Raw genomic sequence first — 19,328 nt, 5'->3', positions numbered from 1 at the left:
GGGGTTAGAAAGCTGCAAAATACTGTGATGAATTGCAATCAATCTGGGGAGAGATACGGGAAGATTCTAGAAACATAACTTTCAGTGGGGTGACTTGATGAACGTATGAATTGCCATCAAGCCTTTGGCAAGCGCTTCCCAAGGCTTGAACTCAAAGCCTGCTGCTTCAGGGCTGAAGTCTTTCTGGCCCTGTGTCCCAGAAGGGCTGAGTCACACAGGCTCGGCCTGGTGGGGCCGGGCCAGCCTTGGCAGTGACCGGGTGGGGACGGGAGGCTGCGGGACCCCGGCTGAGGCTGGGCCGGACCACGGCTGCTCACACCTTGCCAAGCCTAAGCCGTGCCCCGCTGCGGCCCCCGCTGAGCTGGAGTCCGCTGGGCTCCGGGAGGAGCTCCGGCTGGGTCCAGGCCCCCTCGGCCGCGGCCCATGCGGCACACGGTAATTGAAACAAATTGGCCAGGAGGCAAGACTCCTGTTTGATGTCTTTATTAGGATTTGGCTCTTGGGGTGGGCGGGGGCCCAAGGGGTTGCTTGCACCACAGCCATTCCCACACTGTCAGCTCCAAGGAGGAGACACAATTCAGCTTTGCAGCACACACTGCAGAGCTGGGGCTTCCATCCTCAGGAAAGTAGCCAGGAGGCCTCTTGTTCAGGTTCACTGTCTAGGGGTGTCAGTCCATTCCTGTCCTCTTTAGGTCATGGTGATGCAGGAAGATGGTTTCTAAGCAGGTATAGGTGATGCAGGGAGATGATCTTTCATCATAGCTTGCTAGAATATGTTTCCTTGTCCTTTTATTCCTCTCTTAGCTCGTTGTTTTGGTGCCTTGCATGCCTTAGTTTGCATACTACTCAGTTGCACAGCTTCCTGGGAGTTTCTTTGTTCTAGTGTGGCACAGCTTCTATGGGAGCTGCTTTGTTATATAATAGCAAGGAAGTGAGGGAAAGGGTACAGGAATGTCTCATAAGAACCTTTAAAACACTTCAGAAACTGGTAAGTAATTAACCTTACTAATAACCATCGGAGTAAACAAGGGGTACAAGTTTACAAAGGGGATAAGAACGTTAACTGTACATAAGCTTCTCCACTGGGAGAATATCCTGACAGAGTCTTGTACTGGGGACTCTACTTTTCTTAGAACAGGCTAGAAAGCATGGGGTGGAAGTCAAGTGACTAAAATTCTCAGCTGTGAGCTCAAACTCACAGTTTCTCTCCTACCCTTCTCTCTGAGCAGCTGTTTTTAGGCTATCGCTGGCCAGCCTGGACAGAAACGTGTGGGAGAGCGCTTGTCCTCGGAAGCACTTGGTTGCTCACCGAGATGTCCTAGACACCTCACAGCTGAGGGCTGTGGCACAGAGCGTCACCAGCTGTAGCACCATGCGCTTCTGGCAGGAATATGAACAGCTTTCATCATCCTTGGTTCTACTTTTCAGGCTCTTTGCTCTTGAGCTGTCAATGCAGCGTGAACTGGGAGTGATGTCTTAGCCGTTCTTTGAGCAATACATCTTAGGACACCGCTGACTGCGCTTCTGGCCAGCATTTCTGCCTGGCACACAGTACTTGACCAAAAAAATTGGAAAATGAGTAGTAAATCCAGACAAGAAATTAGGGAGGAGGAAAACCTACTGAACTGCAGGCAAACCAGAGGCACATCTAGACAACTGCTAGACTCCACCGTGAACTAAGGACTCAGCTTTCTGCCTTTCTCACTGCCGGCCTCTACACACAAATGCTCCCTTTCCCATTCATGTTTTGCTTCCAGCTCAAGTCTTCACCTGTTCCACATCCTTCTGCACCATCAGCAATCTCTCTTCCTCAAATGAACTGAATCCCACTCTGTCTCAGGGTCTTAGCACTTTCAAGCAATTGCTGCAAGAAATGGTTCTAAGCCCTGCATGGCTCTACATCTGCAAATGAACACCTGGTCCTGCTGAAACCCGTGCAAAATTTTTGGTTATTTTTGGTACGGTGATCATTACTCCAACTCCCAGCACAGGTTGCTCATACCATGTACAGACTGATTACACTACACTTCAGAAGGGTCGTCATCGTTTGGAGCGTTACTTGTAATAGCAACACTTTTCCATTAATAAAGAAATACTTCTTCCAGTCCTGCCACTTCAAAGTTTAGAGACATTTTTAACCAAACACTCATTTTTATTTGTATTATTTTTGTTGACAATTTCTTGCAGGAAGACATTAAATTGAGATAGGTATTTGAAAACAAGGAGCATCAAGGCAATTGCTTGTTATTAGTCATTTAATGATTACTTTTTTAAAGCTATTACAAATGCTGCTAGTCAAAAGGCAAACTTATTGTAGATTTATAATGCTCTTTGGATTAATCAGAAACTTGTGAAACTGGAAAAGGTTTTCTTTACAAGTTTCATCTATATAATGAGGAGAAAAATGTGGCCTAACATTTAAGAAATGCTTGTGGTCAAAAATGTAATCAGCTAAGAGGCTATCTCAGAAACAAAAAAACCCCAACACTGTTCAAGTTTACAACTGAGCTACATTTTTCCATTACTGTGATTACAATACCCTTCACTTGTGAAGTGTGTAATGACTATTCTGTAACAAACAATACAGGAAACCAGCCACACTTACGGATTTTCCCTATAAAGCCACTGGCTTTCAGATGGAAAACCCATTTATTGTTCCTTTTCACAACTTTCTATTTAATTTTCAATAACTTAGCCTAAAAAATCCCACTATCTGCATACATGATAGTAATGTCTTTCAAAGCAGTGGAAGGAAGTTGCTAATTGCATGCCGTGGGTGCTGACTGCTTGGCAGCAGAAAGGCAGTTTTATCTCCAGGCTTAGAATAAACTATTATTATAAATATGTTTTGTTCCACGTTAATCAGGGTATCGAGACCACTGTCATCTTTGCACAATGATCAAATGGGCAGCTCTGCAATTCAAGCAGCTCAGGAATTCATTAGGTGTGTGTGGTGTAAGCTGCAAACCCACCCTTTACTGCTCAAGTCATGCCATGTGAAGTGTAAGACAGATCCATTAATGAGGAGGACTGAGCATTTTCTGCTGCAATTTACCAAGAAATTTGCTTATGAAAAGAGAGAAAAGACTCTTCCTTCCCATTATATCAGGGTCAGAGGTTCCAAGTTAATAAATATACAAAAAAAAAATAAAAATAATAGCAGCATTGATTCAGAATGTATTAATTTTAGTGAGTTTTTACGAATGTTTGTCAATTTGAGTGAAAGCTCCTTAGCAATACTGAAATTGGTTACAGGAAAGGGATAATGGGGATAGAAAATGAAAATGAAAAAGAAACCAAGTCTCTGCAAGCACAATCAACAATCTGAAGTACCTCTGCCCTTTTAAAGAAAGTAATGTATAATTACAACTTCTGTTAAAAATTGATTTTAGAATATGTAATAAAATAGAGTTAAGAATCTGTATTATTACCCTAAAATCCATTTGTTTTCCACACCAATAACAAAAGAGAAGTTCTAAAATAGTCTTGTACATTGCAAAGAGGGAAAACATGCTGCCATATCCAGCACTTCAGGTAAGCAGTAATCCAAACACTTCCCAAAGCAGAATGTCATTCACAGTCAGCTGGAAAAATCATCACAGTTTCATCTTTCCTTTCCCTTGGCAGAAGTAACTCTGGAGAAAATGGGTAATTTAGGTGAATTTTTTCTTTTTATTTTTTTAAAAAAGCAGAATGCTTTAGCACTGCCTTCAATTTCCTCACACCCTTCACTTTCTCCTGTATAAAAAATCCCCCCTGCCTTGTGTGCTCCTGAACACACAGCACCTAAAGCACAGCCCCGCTTCCTTGTGGCAACAAACAAAGAGCAAGAACCAGAGGAGTTTGCAGAGGGAGGCTACTCAGCATGCAAGGTAACGCTGCAGGATCAATGACAGCACTGTCTGCTCCAAACTGAGAGCTCATCAGCTGGCAATCACTGAGGTGAGAAAGGACGTGGGGACCAGTCAAAGTTAGGGATTGTCTGTCAGCAGCCAAAGTGAGTTGTCTGGAAAATACTGCAAGCAGTTTTCAGACAGGAAAAGAAGAGGTGGATGTATGGAAGTGTTGATGCTTGTTCATATGGCTGAGGTCCACCCTCACTTGGAAGGCTGGTTAAAGTTTGGGGAAAGTGATTCCAAGCGGAAGAGGTGGAGAGAAGAGCTGTCCCCATGATCAGGTGAATACACAGCATGATAGTCGAGGTGAAGGTTGAGAGCTGATATAGCTGCAGCACTCAAGGGGGAGACATTAATATGCAGTTGTCATGGAGTTACTTTACCTTTAAGGGAGTTGGAGTTGCTGGGAAGTGCTTAGAGTCTTTTCTCCTGACCAATTATCAGTCATTGCTGGGAATTGACAGCAGTTTAAGCCATTGGAAAGTGGGATCAACTTGTGAACCCTACCTTAAAATGTAAAAGCAGAGCTTTCTGGGTTCTCTTTGTTTCCTGGCTGTGGAGGGTGGCGGAGCTCCAGGCCTCCCGTTCCCTGCCCAGGCCATGCGGCCGGGCGGGGATGGGGCCGGGCCTGCCCCGTCTCCCGGCCGGGAGATGGGGGGGCCTGGGGAAGGTTTTCCCCGGGCCGGGCCGAGCCGATCTCTGGCTCGGCTGCAGGTTTTGCTGTAACTACATTCACTAGAAACTGCCCAGTGAAGAAAGAGGGAGGCCCTGGACTTGCAGCGGGTTGGAGCAGCGACTACACGCTCCAGAGCAGCCATGAGGAACTTTCCATCGCAGACGGCTCCAGCTCCTGTTCGGCAGAGATCCCTAAACCATCTACAAAAGCCTGGGCAAGATGTTAACTCTTTCATTACCCAGATGAGACTTGCGGATTAATCTTTTTATCCAGAGAGAGAGAGAGAGAGAGAGATCAACATGAAAAGAGACTTTATAAACTACCAGTGACAGGAAAGAAAAGAAGCTTCAAGAAAGGTATAGAATTAAGAAGATGCTTTAATTAAGCTGAAATATCTCCCTGTTAAAACTATGGAGATGGACAATGAAGTTTTGAAAAGAACTCCTTTAATTCATGATATAAGATCTAGAGAGGAATAGTGTTCAAAGTGTAAATTTGAGTAAAGAGTAATTATAGTATAGTGAAGTACTGGGAGATTAAAAGCCTTGAGAGGCCATGAGAAAACTGTTGAGAGATTTGAAGCCCTGAGAGGCCATGAGAAAACTGTTTTCTGGTGAAGCTCACAGAAACAGATGAAGAAGACTTTTTTTGCCTTTGAATAACTTATCCTTAAAAATGCTATCTCTAGACGCATAGCCCATACATACTTCAGAGTGATGTGAAAATGGGAGGAGTGAACTCTAATAATAGCAGCTCTGAGCAGCTAACATTAGGGCAATAGAAAACTATAACAAAAATAGTTTTCTTGTGAGAAACTCCATAAATTAACAGGAAGAAACTTCTGTTTCTCTATAAAGATTGGTAAAAAGACTAGCAAGAATTAAGACTGTTTTAACCATCAGAGTTCCAGAGTTTTTGTCTCTGTTGTCATGTGAACAAGGGAATAGTGGGTAGATAGAGGATAGAAAGGTTTTTCTAGAAGTTTATTCTGGTGTTCTTATTATTGTGGTTTGTCAATAAACTTTTTTTTTCCCTTTTAAGTTGTATGCCTGTTTTGCTCTTATTCTAATCCATATCTCAGAGCAAGAAGTAAGTAATTTTCTTAGTTAGTGGTTTAAAACCACGACAGCAGTGGTAGCTCACAACTATTTAAGAAAAAGAGATTTTTGGCATAATAACAATTGGGTAAAATTGGTGCAGAAAGTTAGGATGGAAATTAGAAGAAGCCCTTAAATCACCAGAGTGAAGCAGACGCATTCTGTGAGCAGTGAGGGCAAAAAGTGTGGTTAACCTGGAGATGGAGCTTGAGTGACCATCACACATTGCTCATCACGGTGCTGGAACGGCCTTGATGGAGGATTCAGAGCATCTATCCATCAGTGACCCCGGAGTTTTTATAGTGCTGGCAGATCAAACCCAACAAGAACACGAATAAATCCTCATCACTGATGCTGGAGTTGCTGTCGGCTGTTTCAGCTGTGCTTTGTTTGTCACACTGGTTGTTTCAGGCTCTCTGTAGGCACTAGAGAAGATGAGCACCTGCACTGTGTTCACATGAATATGAACATCTTCTCACAAGTCATCATTTTTTAATGAAAGCCTGTATTCTGGAACATGAGATGTTAGCCTCCAGGGAAACATATCAGCTTGTCATCCGTCCCACAAGTCAACAGGTAAAGAAAAAAAGGGCGAAATTGTTTTCTTTCCTGCTAGAATTAATTTGAATAACAGATCTTTCTGCTTATTAATATTTCAGTTCTCCCCAAACATGAAATGGATTGAAATATCAGATAAGCCGGTAGAACTCTTATGTTTATCGTCTATTATTTTGATTTAATCTTAAGAAATTGCATCAATAGGTTGCCCATATGTCGTCATGCACCATACACAGAGATCTTAATTACCCTGTTCATCAATATTCATGATAGCCCATCTTATGCAGGTTATTATCCTACATTGTTATATGTGATGCCACATGAATACCATATGGGAGAGGGATTTAAAAAAGGTCACAGGCTAATAAATGTATTTTATTCCACTCAGAAAACTCAAGAGAAACAGCTCTTTTCAAAGATCCAGAGACTGTAATTACATGCAAAATGTTAAGTCACCTTAAAGGCAAATGCTAACCCAGACAGACTGAAGGTTAAAATTAAAAGCTAAAACTTCCTATTGTTATTAGTGCCCCACTGCACTAGATATTGTGCAAATATATGAAAAAGGGGATTACCATCACAAGGAGTTTAATTCTACCTTTCAGCTTGGTTGTTCTAGAGCAGAAATTGTAGTAGGTTTAAGCTAGCAGCTGGTGGTCATATAAGAGCAGTGAATTATAACACTTTCTAATGCCACAAATATTGTATGCAATTCCCTGTGAAGTTTCCTAGGAGCTGTGCCTAGAAAATGCTGCTTTGGCATGTCAGCCTTACCACTTAATTTCATGTACCCATGGTGTGCCACAGCTCTTGCACGTCGTGCCTAGGCCACAAACTCCCGAGGACGGGGCACAGAGGCAGCTGGACAACTCAGGGGATTCACATGAAATAATCTGGATGCAGCTCCCTGTCACGATCCGCAAGGTGGGATTCGTGATGTGGTTCTTTTAGTCGGTCTTAGAGTACAAAAGATTATCAGCAAAGCAAGGACTTAAACAGCAAAACACACTTTATGGAGTGCTCATCAGCACTAATATGCGATAGAGGGAGAGAAAGGAGAAAGCAAAGCATAAGGAAAAGAGAGTAAGGGGATTAGAGCTACCAACGTCAAAGTCCACTCAGCCGTCCAACGATGCAGAGTCTTCTGTCCGTTGGGGAGATCTCAAAGGAAGGTAAGTTTGGGGTATAATTTTATGGTCTTCTGCAAAGCGAGGGGCGCAGGGCCAAAGCCAGAGGAGATTGATGATCATTGTGATGAATTCCATTGCGTGGGGAGCAGGTGTAGGGTACAGAGCGATCCATGTCTTGCAAGTCTTTGCTCACCAGCAGGAACGAGGGCAAGGTGTTGTGGAAAACCCATTGCACAGGGTACCACGCACAAGCCTCTGCTCACCAGCAGGAACGAGAGCCATGAGTCCTGGAGAACTCGTTGCGCAGGTTACCAAGCCTCTGCTCAACAGCAGGAACGAGGGCAGTGTACAGTGCAACCTCCTGCAAACAATCACTGAGCAAACATCCATCTCAGCTAGGCCCAAACGCCCAAACCAAGTCCCTTGTGATATTCAGGGTCTCAGTCTCTGTCCTTGAGACGGTTGTGAGACAGATGAGGGAATCTTCAGACCGTCTCTTACACCTACCAAATCCCAGAAACATCCCACAAAATCTTGACAACTTTCCACACAATCTCAGAAAAATATCTCAAACTACTTCAAGTCAACTCAATATCCCTCAAAAGTCCAAAAGCATCCCAAAAATTTCAGGAAACATCCCACAAAATTCCCAAAACCTTCTCAAACCCTACCAAATTCCAGAGACATCCCACAAAATCTTGAGAACTTTCCACACAATCTAGGAAAAATCCCTCAAAATTCTTCATATCTCCTCAAAATCCTTCAAAATCCACAAAATCACATGAAATTCCAGAAAGATCCCACAAAATTCTCGAAATCATCTCAAAACCCTACCAAATTCCAGAAACATCTCACAAAATCTTGACAACTATCCACACAATCTAGGAAAAATCCATCAAAATTCTTCATGTCTCTTCAAAATCCCTCAAATTTCCAAAAAAATGCCACAAAATTCCAGAAACATCCTACAAAATCTCCACAAATTTCCACACAATCTAAGAAAAGTCCCTCAAAATTGTTCAAGTGTCCTCAACATCCCAGAACATTACAAAGAAATGCCACAAAATTCCAGAAAAATCTTGCAAAATTATTAAAATTTTCTCAAAATCCCACAGAATTACACAAAAAATCCCACAAAATTCCAGAAACATCCCACAAAATTCCCGAAATCTTCTCAAAACCCTACCAAATTCCAGAAACATCCCACAAAATTCCCAAAATCTTCTCAAAACCCTACCAAATTCCAGATAAATTCCACAAAATCTTGACAACTCTCCCTACAATCTCAGAAAAATACCTCAAAATCCTTCAAGTCAACTCAAAATCCCACAAAATTCCACAAAAATCCACAAAATTCCAGAAACATCCCACAAAATCCCCAAAATCATCTCAAAACCCTAACAAATTCCAGAAACATCCCACAAAATCTTGACAACTTTCCACACAATCAGGGAATTATCCCTCAAAATTCTTCATGTCTCTTCAAAATCCCACAAAATTCCACAAAAATCCCACAAAATTCCAGAAACATCCCACAAAAATCCCCAAAACCTTATCAAAGCCCTACCAAATTTCCGAAACATCCCACAAAATCTTGACAACTTTCCACACAATCTTGAAAAAATCCATCAAAATTATTCATGTCTCCTCAATATCCCACAAAATTCCCACAAAAAATCCCACAAAATTCCTGAAACATCCCAAAATATTCCCAAAATCTTCTAAAAACTCTACCAGATTCCAGAAACATTCCACAAAATCTCGACAACTTTCCACACAATCTAGGAAAAATCTTTCAAAATTATTCATGTCTCCTCAAAATCCCACAAAAATCCAGAAACATCCCATAAAATCCCCAAAACCTTATCAAAACCCTACGACATTCCTAAGACATCTTACAAAAAAAAGAAAACTTTCCACACAACCTAGGAAAAATCCATCAAAATTCTTCATGTCTCTTCAAAATCCCTCAAAATTCCACAAAAATCACACAAAATTCCAGAAAATCCCACAAAATTTTTCAAACATCCCACAAATCCTTTTAAACCTTTTGAAAACCCAACAAAATTTCAGAAACATCCCACAAAATTCCCCAAATCTTCTAAAAACCCGATAAAATTTCAGAAACATCCCGGAAAATTCCCAAAATTTTCTCAAAGCCCCATAAAATTCCAGTAACAACCCACAAAATCTTGGCAACTTTTCACACAATCTAGGAAAAATCCATCAAAATTCTTCATGTCTCCTCAAAAACCCTCAAAATTCCAAAAACATCCCACAAAATTTGCGAAATCTTCTCAAAACCCTTCGAAATTCCAGTAACATCCCACAAAATCTACGCAGCTTTCTACACAATCTAGAAGAAATGTATCAAACTTCTTTATATCTCTTCACTATCCCTCAAAATTCCACAAAAAAATCCCACAAAATTCCAGAAACATCCCACAAAATCTTGAGAACTTTCCACACAATCTAGGAAAAATCCCTCAAAATTGTTCAAGTCAACTCAAAACCCCTCAAAATTCCACAAAAAAATCCCACAAAATTCCAGAAACATCCCACAAAATCTTGAGAACTTTCCACACAATCTAGGAAAAATCCCTCAAAATTGTTCAAGTCACCTCAAAACCCCTCAAAATTCCACAAACATCACATGAAATTCCAGAAACATCTCACAAAATTCCCGAAATCATCTCAAAACTATACAAAATTCCACAAAAATCCCATATAATATTGAGAACTTTCCACACAATCTAGGAAAAACGCCTCAAAATTCTTCAAGTTAACTCAATTTCCTTCAAAATTCTAAAAACATCCCACAAAATTCCCAAAATCTTCTCAAAACCCGAACAAATTCCAGAAACATCCCATAAAATCTTGACAACTTTCCACACAATCTAGGAAAAATCCATGAAAATTATTCATGTCTCCTCAAAATCCTACCAAATTCCAGAAACATCTCACAAAATTTCAGAAACATCCCACAAAATTCCCGAAATCTTCCCAAAACCCTATCAAATTCCAGAAACATCCCACAAAATCTTGACAACTTTCCCCACAATCTAGGAAAAATCCATCAAAATTCTTAAAGTCTCTTCAAAATCCCATAAAATCCACAAAAATCACACGTAATTCCCAAACTCTTCTCAAAACCCTAACAAATTCCAGAAACGTCCCACAAAATCTTGACAACTTGCCACACAATCTAGGAAAAATCCATCAAAATTCTTCATGTCTCCTCAATATTCCAAAAAATTCCACAATAATCCAAAAATTTCAAGAAAAAATCCCGCAAAATTCCTGAAATCTTCTCAAAACCCTTCCAAATTCTAGAAATATCCCACAAAATCTGTACAAATTTCCACACAATATATGAAAAATCTTTCAAAATTACTCAAGTGTTCTCAAAATTCCACAAAATCTTATAAAATTCCACAACATTCCAAAAAAATCCTATAAAATTCAAGGAAAATCCCACAAAATTATTAAAATTTTCTCAAAATGCCACAAAATTATTGCGAGACCACCAGCTATTTACCAGCCTTCACAGAAGTAAACGTGAACGCCTTTTATTTCTACCTTTTGCACACTTATGTGGGGTTTTACAGGGTCTGTGGGCTAAGCAAGCTACTATTGGCTAATGCACACAGGTTTACATTTTTTGTCCTGTACACACGGATATTGTTTTGCTTTACTCTCTCTCCTGCAGGAAGGTTTCAAGGACTTTAGCCTTTAACATCACGACGTATTTCAAAGACTGGTTTGTGCAGACAGGCCCTTACTAATATATAAAATAGATCAACACATAATGAGCTGAAATAGAGAATTTCATCTTCATAAGACTTCTCTTAAAATGTTGCTAGGGTCCTTAACTTTGATGACATTAATTTTCTTTTTGGCCACCATTCCATATTGCATGCCAAATATTTTATTGTTAGAAACTTTATTCCAAGGCTGTAGGGCTGTGTTGGTAACACAGAGACCATATGATATTGTCAGTCATATCATTGGATAATGCCCCTAAACTAAAACTACTCATACAAGCCTATGGGACAGTCCCTTTGTAAATTTGTATTTCCAATGGCAATGTCCCTTCATCCATTTAGTACAAATGAGTGCAGACCCTCAGTACTATCAAGTCATTTGGATCCACTAACCCAAGAACACTCGGTAGAGATATTTTCCAGCACAGCATCCTGCTAGGATGCACAAATGTAGATCTCTCTCTGCCTTCCCCAATGACTTTGAGCTTATGAAAATAAGATTATAGGACAGGATGTAAAATTTGGTGGCAGATAGCAAACACTGCTGTTTCTTCTTCTCTGGCAGGCTGTTCAAGGGGAAGTTTACTTGTAGTAATACTTTTTGGACCCAAAAAATAAAAGTAAAATTTAGAAAGGAAGTACCTCTGAGAAGAGATGAGCTCAGAATGTGGTTTAAAATGGCAGATAAACACAAGATGCAGAGCAGGTATTTTTCTTTATTTTTTTTCACATTAATTGCAACAGGGGGAAAAGGTCCTACGTCCTTGTTCTGAATGAGACTCTTTTTTTCTTTTACAAACTGTGCAGGAGCGGACCTAGGCATGAGTTGTGGAGGAAAAAGGACTGAACTGTTCTTTACTGTTGCCTCTGGAGAATCAAAGTTGTGGCCTGAAACCTACCTGAGCCAAGCGCATTTTCAGTTTGTAGAAGCTTATTCTGCTATGAATTTCTGTCTCTTGGCTGGATACTCAGCATCTCTAAGTGTAGAATCCTCCCTGGCACCGTATATCCTCGCCTTGTCCCTGCCACCACCACTAAACTATTTTCCTTTCATTGTAAAGTGAGTGAGATTCTACTTGGATGGAATTCTGCAGAGTTAGGGAATGAAGCCCTTGTCCTTCTTCATATTTTTTACTATTAAATTCTTTAATTTAATAATTTTTTATTATTAATATTCTTAAATTATTTATTCTATTTGCACCTTCTGAGTGAGCCTTTCATAAGGGCTTCTGTATTTCACAGAAGCTACACCTATTTGGGTCTGAAGACTTTGATACAATTCGAATCACTTGAAAATCCAACCTGTTTGATTTGTATGGAAGGCAGCCATTCTCCCTGTTCCAAACTTCATAAAATAGATAATCCATGTTGAAAAAAATAAATACCTCTGGGAGATAGTTGAGACAGTGCATCAGGGTGATTCCAGGGATGGATAAGAAGACCATCAACTTCCTCATACCATCAAACTTGAGACCAATACTCAGGTCTGCAGTTATAATTTTAATCCACAGTAATCTACAGACAATCCTTTATTATCTAAAAAAGCTAATACCATAAACTTGGAAGCAAGCTGAAGTTGGAGGAGTTAAGTGTCTTAAAAGCTCTTGTTTACAGCAGGATTGGAGAGCCTTTACATCTTGTAACAGTAAGGTTTTAAATTTGTAATCCTGACCTTGCAACTAGAAATTGGTGGCTCCATTGTTGCACTTGCAGCAGCCACATGACATCCAAGGAGAAGCGCATTGATCTAACTTCTGTGGAACCAGTGGCTGCAAATACCATCAGGAAGTGCTGGACTGGCATGACATTGGATGGATGCTCTAAGCCCACAGAGCTGGAAATATCAGTTCTAGCCACATGAGAAGTCCATTTATGGAATTCCAAATCTGTTCCTCCCACTATCTGTGCTCCTCTATTCTGTATCAGCTTGGTGAGGAGGTAGGTGAAACTGTTGGGGAAAAAAACCACTTAAATTTAAAGCAGAGTAACTGTTCCATTATAAATGATGAAGACAAACCTGTGAGGCTCCCAAAGAAATCTTTCTTTGGCTTCCAGTAACAATTTAAAATGGATAACAAATCTATGCTGTATAATCTGCTTTGAATGGATTTCCTTTGGAACGTGTACTTCTTACTGAATGACAGAACTGCAATATTTTCACACTTGCAATTGCACCCTCAAATGGCCGCAGGAAATGCAGCAGCTTCTGTTTTCTGTTGCTTCTGTTTGTTAATGCTTCAAGGTGTTGCTCTGGATTTGTACCCAGCTGTCATGATCTTAGAAAGAGAATGTTCTAAAAATAGGAGTAAAAAAGCCAGAGAGCTCCTCCTTGCAGCAGACACGGGCAACATTGGATCTTAATTGTTTTTGCAAAGCATTCTAATGGGGAGAGGCAGATATCAATAATGGAAACTTCAGAAGGTGTGTGGCTGCTTCGTACCTTAGGCTGGATTCAGGAAGGGCCGTGTTACAGAGAGCAAAGTCAAGAGTTTGAATCAAGAAAGTATGAGCTGCCCAGAAAGTCAGGGCCCACACTGCTCATGTGTATCAGGGGAAGGTGAGAATCAGGCCCATCTGCTGATAGAAATGCAAGTTACAGCTTTAGCAGCCAAAGGATATGCAAATAAATGGCTTCTATGTATTGGAGAGCATTAAGCATGAAGTTAGTGTTTCATACAGGTGTTTGAAGGCAATGTAGGACTCCAGAGCTTAGTGTTTGAATTGCAACTTGAATTCCCTTATTTGCTGTTATTTAGACTGCTCTGAAGTAGTAATGAGAAGAAAAAAATGAAAGAAAATGTTGTTTGACGGGGACTGTGGTAGGGCTTTCTTGACAGATTTGAAATGGCTTGAATTCATTAAAATCCCCAGGTGAGGGGAAGATTGTATCTATTCCTCTCTTTTTAAAGCAAATTTTCCAAGAGGGATCTAAAATTGCATTTGAGGATTGGGGTGTGGTTTTTTTCCCTTCTTTCATGTGCAACCTAACAACTCCAACTTCACAGGCCTATTTAACATTTTATCCATCAAAATCAGTCCTTTGATTTGTGTTTTGGAAAGTTGTTCATCTTGTGGAATTTGTCATCTTCTCAGGGTATTGAAGGTCAACCAAATGCTGCAGGTTTCATTCTTCCTTTAATATGGTCTATGTGCTGGGGTTTGACTCTTAAGCAGAACTCATTTTTTATTTTGCAGCCTAGCACTTCTACTGTGGGGCTCTGGGCAGGTCAATTCACTTGAGAACGATGGGTAAATCAGCTCCTGGGAAGCTGTGCACTGCCTGGCCCCGATGCTTCAGCATGCTTGAGGTCAGCTTGGCTGTCTCCGACTGTCTAATAATATGCAGAATAATAGAATTAAGTATTCATTTTAATTGCTGATCAATAAGGTTTGTTTTCATCTAAATCTGCGTGCTAGTTTCTAAACCACTACAGTCTGTTTCATCAATGACCTTCTTGATTTTAGCTTAAGCTTTCTAGATTCTGCCGATCTTATTTTCTCGCCTGTCCCTGGGAGAGGAAGGGATGATGGCTGGAGGTTTGGCAGTCAGCGAGGGCCTGACCACCACTACAGTTCTGGACACTCAGCCTTGGAGATGTGATCAGGAATCTGCTCTTAGTTCCCAGTTTTGTATTGCAAAGACTGACCATGCTGCCAGCACTGTGTTTTATGAGTGAATTTTCATTTGGTCAAACTCCAAAGCAGCCTTAATTTTAAGGTGGAATTCTTTGTGGATGAGGCTGTGAAGAATATGGTGTTTATACTCCCATCCTACCGGCAGTACAGTAGAACAACTCCTAACTGATTTGGTAATAAAGACCTAGTTTTTCTTCACTAAACCTGCCCTAGCAAAATTCATAAGCTGGTGATAGCTATCTCTGGCGTGGAAAATCTTTATTGAGTTTATTGACAATTTAATATATGTTGTCAAGCTTTGTTGTTTAGTTTCTGTTTGTCCAGAGACACTTGGGGCTACTTTTGCTTCCTAAGGGATTAAACTAGCAAGCACTTAGAATCAGATATTGGGAAGATGGGTGCAGGAGACCTTGTAATTTACTATGGGAAAACATAATAATGATGAACATTTCAGATGGAAATGATAGTATTTGACATACTATGTGAAATGCTTTTATATGATTTTTTCATTTTTCTTTTATTTTTAATCCTGGATAAATTAAACGAGGCTTTTGGGGAAAGCATGAGCTGGATTTTATATTGAGTTTGATAACCTCTGATTCTGCTCTCGTTTCTCTATCTGCAGGAACTTGTAGCAAACTAGCTATGTCCATGTTTAATTCTGTAATAATTATCTTTCAAATCGAGCCTTTCTCACTTGGTGTTGATATATTTGGGAGAGGGAGGGGAATGGAGAAAAAAAAGCTACTTTCATGAATACAATTGAAATTTCATATTGCTGATTTGACCCTTTCCAAGATTCAAGTGACCACTGGATCAGGTTGGAACTGAGGGGATGACTCATGACTCTGGCATAAAAACTACATTTCATTCCACATATTAGGAGTTCTCTGTTGCCCACAAGAAAGTTCTGAAAAAAAAAAAAAACAAAAGAGAAATGGGTTTCAAATTTCCTCTGCTATTTTCAGTCGTCTCCTCTTTCTGGAGATGCCTTAGCAAGTGTAGGACATCTGAAAAACTTGGAACTGCAACTTTATTGTTGAGGCTCTGATGAACATTGCTTCTGTCATCAAGTTCTTGTGTTAATACTTTCAACTTAGCTGAGTAATGTTGGTATCAGCAGACTGATAAAGCCATGCCTTCCTAATTTATAATGCATTCTTAATAAAAAAAAAAAAATCTGTTTCTTCATGTATTTAATTACCTAGTGAGTATAAGAGGGAATGAAGTTAATACCACGCAGATTTCAAGCAAAACACGGCTTTCTAATGTGCTTCAGTATAGGCTATGCACAAGTAAATAGACATGATCTTTAAGCTTCAGTTACCTTGAATTACCCTATGCATATTCAAATTCAGATTGATAAATGCTGAACCAAAAGCAGACATCATATAGTTAATTGAAGTTCTTTTCATTCAGAGGCAAACTATTTTCATTGCTTTGTTTTGAGGGTGGGTTGTTTTTGAGGGGTTTTTTTTCTGCTAAGGCAATGGCAAGCATTTATTTATCCAGCTCCCTCCACATTTTCCACGATCTTCTTCTTTCCCGCTGCCCTCCATACTCTTGCAAACCCTGCTGGGGCACTCGGGCTCTCCATTGCAGGCAGTCTGGAGCTGCCATGCAAACCCATCTCTCAAGGAGTCCCCAGGTCTCAGGTGCAACATCAAGAAAATGACACAGCAATGTGTAGAAAACGTGAACTTTATTCACTTGACTACTTCTAAAATCTACGCTACAACGTTACTTGAAGACTATGGGGTAAGAATCTTAAGCCTAAAATACTTCAATACTTCAACTGTTTAGAACTGAACACTAAGGGAAAGGTCAACTTCTTGGGGGAAACGTGGTGGGGAATCCTACAACTAACAATAGGGGTGTGGCTAACTTCTAAGATGGGGAACGTCGCAGTGCCTGGGCTGGGCACTGGTCACACATTCCCCGTAATGTTCTGAATTCGGAGTGCCACGCTGGAGGTCAGAGCTGCGGGGAGGTGCGGAGTCTCCTGCCAATGCCCTCTTTTGCCGCCGTCTTGGTTGTTGGTCTCGGCTGAGAGCGAAGGCACAACCGCATCAAGTCACGGTTGTGCCTCAGCAGCTGCATCAACTTCTTTGGACAGCCGTGTCTTCGATGACGGCGGGGCCCTGCACGGCCTGAAGGGCTCCGGAGATTCCGCTGCAAGGCAAAGCGCAGGGATCCCCATGGAAGAGGCAGAGGGGCAGAGCGGGGCCGGCACCCACAAAGTGGGGCTGCCTTTGGCCTCGGAGACAGAGACTCGGGCTCAGTTGGGCTGGGCTGCCCCGGGGAAGAGGCTGCAGCAGGCAGAGCTCTGGCCGCCTCTGCTTGGTGCTGTCCATGGGGCTCAGCCCCTGGGCCGGATTCCCCAGCCAGGAGCTCAGGCCCCTTCTGCCGCAGGGCATTGGCCAAAGGGTGCCCAAGAGGCCCTCAAGGTCTGCCCCATCCCGCCTCCCTGACCCCCCCAGCCCCGCCTCACCTCTCCCCAGCATCTCTGAAATCTTCTCTCAAGGGCCCATCCCATGGCCATGCCTATGATGAGCACGCCGACCAGCAGGACTGCCCAGGACACCCACAGGATCTGCTCAGGGTCCGTCTCCTCCGGGTAGAAATCCTCCGGAAGGATAGGAGAGGCATCCGTGCTCTGCTCGAGTTTGCTGGAAGGGTCGAGGGGATGGGCCAAGAGCAGCAGCACGTAAAGCTGCAGCAGCGAGGAAGAGCCGTGAGCAGCCATAGAGCTCTGCCGGCAGCACAGAGGCTCTGGGCGTCTCTCTGCAAGCAGGTCTGCCTGGGCTCTGGGGCGCAGCAACAGCTGGCGACAGTTGCCAGGCACCGTGCCGTCGCCAGAGGCTGTGATGTCACAGAAGCACAGAACGCCCTGGCCTCAGAGAGCCCTGAGAGAATGTTGAGTCCAACCTGTGAGCCATGGCGGCAAGCATGGCCAGCAGAGCGGGGCCCGAGCGCTGCGGCCTGGCTTGCCTTGCCCACCTGCCACAAGGATGACTCCAGCAGCCCCCTGTCAGGCCATTGCAGGATCTAATGGCCCTTTCTGGGCACAAGTTCTTGCCAACGCCCAGCGTAAACCTCCCTTGGCACAGCTTCAAAGCCTTGTTGGCATCTGCTCTCTCTTGTCCTTGCCCATCTGGCTGGCGCTGCCGTGTTGCTCACTGGCCTGTCTGTGGGAGAAGAGGCTGTGCCAATGAGTGCTGCTCAACTTTGAGGCCATTCAAAGGAGGATTTGATTGTGCCTGCTGTGGGAAGGAAGATGCGTGCACATGGCCACTTCCCATAGGTTTTACCGCAGATTTTCATCAACAGCTGTCCTACTGAAAGTAAAGTCTGTTTTAGTGAGTATTTGAGGGGTTCCAGAACACAATGGCATCACAGGGAAATTCTGCTGGTTCAGTTCTACTGAGGTTTTGAGATGAGTTGCAAATCCTGAAAATTTTCTCCTTGCCGAGGTGGTAATTTCACAGTTTAGATTGTGGGGATATTGATTGCTCAGTGTTGAGGACTTAATGTAACTTTCAGCAGCAGAAATTTTCAACATCCAGTGATTGTCTTTGAGACAAAAACATTTGAAATCTTTTTTTCTGTGGACAGGAATTGCTTCTGTGTTACTTCACATCATCCATTAAAAATTTGATGTCTGGAAAAAGTCCCGAGTGCTGTGTGATTTCCTTGGTCGTGTTCTTTGGAATGGCTTCCCCCCCATTTTCTGAAGCTGGCCACAGAAAGGTAATAGATGGGTGAGAAGTTGTGAAAGGCCAACTGGTGTAGATCTTTGCCTCCTGTTTCGAGGTCTGTGGTGAGCTGTGAGTCAAAGAGCTGATTTGACGCTCTGGAGGTCAGAACTGAGGGGAGATGCGGAGTCTCCTCCCAATGCCCACTTTTGCCACTGACTTGGTTCTTGGCCTCGGCTGAGAGCAGTAACGAAGGTGCAGCTGCATCAGGTCACGGTTCTGCCTCAGCAGCTGCATCAACTTCTTTGGACAGCCCTGTCCTCGGTGGAAGCGGGGCAATATAAATACAATATAAATTCCAGCTGATGCTTTCCCCAAAAGCCTCATTTAATTTATCCAGGATTAAAAATTAAAGAAAAACTAAAAAATAACTTGAAAGCATTTCACATATTATGTCAAATACTATCATTTCCTTCTGAAGTGTTCATCATTATTATATTTTTCTGAAGTGAATTACAAGGTCTCCTGCACCCATCTTCCCAAAATCTGATTCTAAGTGCTTGCTAGTTTAATCCCTTAAGAAGCAAAGGTAGCCCCAAGTGTCTCTGGATAAACAGAAACTTAGCAGCAAAGCTTGACAAAGTATATTAAATTGTCAATAAACTCAATAAAGATTTTCTACTCCAGAGATAGCTATCACCAGCTTATGAATTTTGCTAGGGCAGGTTTAGTTAAGAAAAACTAGGTCTTTATTACCAAATTCGTTAGGAGTTGTTTTACTGTACTGCCGGTAGGATGGGAGTATAAACACCATATTCTTCACAGCCTCATCCACAAAGAATTCCACCTTAAAATTAAGGCTGCTTTGGAGTTTGA

At 41.9% G+C, this 19,328-nt stretch overlaps 1 long non-coding RNA gene across 1 annotated transcript; it reads right to left on the bottom strand.

Annotated features, from left to right (window-relative positions):
• Window positions 1-16,440: 16,440 nt before the first annotated feature.
• On the bottom strand, window positions 16,441-17,577 carry LOC147646056 (uncharacterized). The gene is made up of 2 exons (XR_015281990.1): window positions 17,249-17,577; window positions 16,441-16,929 (listed from the first exon to the last, which is right to left on the bottom strand). It is a non-coding gene; the product is annotated as an uncharacterized LOC147646056 (long non-coding RNA).
• Window positions 17,578-19,328: the final 1,751 nt, after the last annotated feature.

This window comes from Cyanistes caeruleus, unplaced genomic scaffold, assembly GCF_971803275.1.
Source record: "Cyanistes caeruleus unplaced genomic scaffold, bCyaCae1.hap1.1 HAP1_SCAFFOLD_128, whole genome shotgun sequence".
In the NCBI taxonomy this organism is placed as follows: domain Eukaryota; kingdom Metazoa; phylum Chordata; class Aves; order Passeriformes; family Paridae; genus Cyanistes; species Cyanistes caeruleus.
The sequence above is the reverse complement of the archived record's forward strand: the minus strand, read 5'-3'. Positions and strand labels throughout refer to the sequence as shown.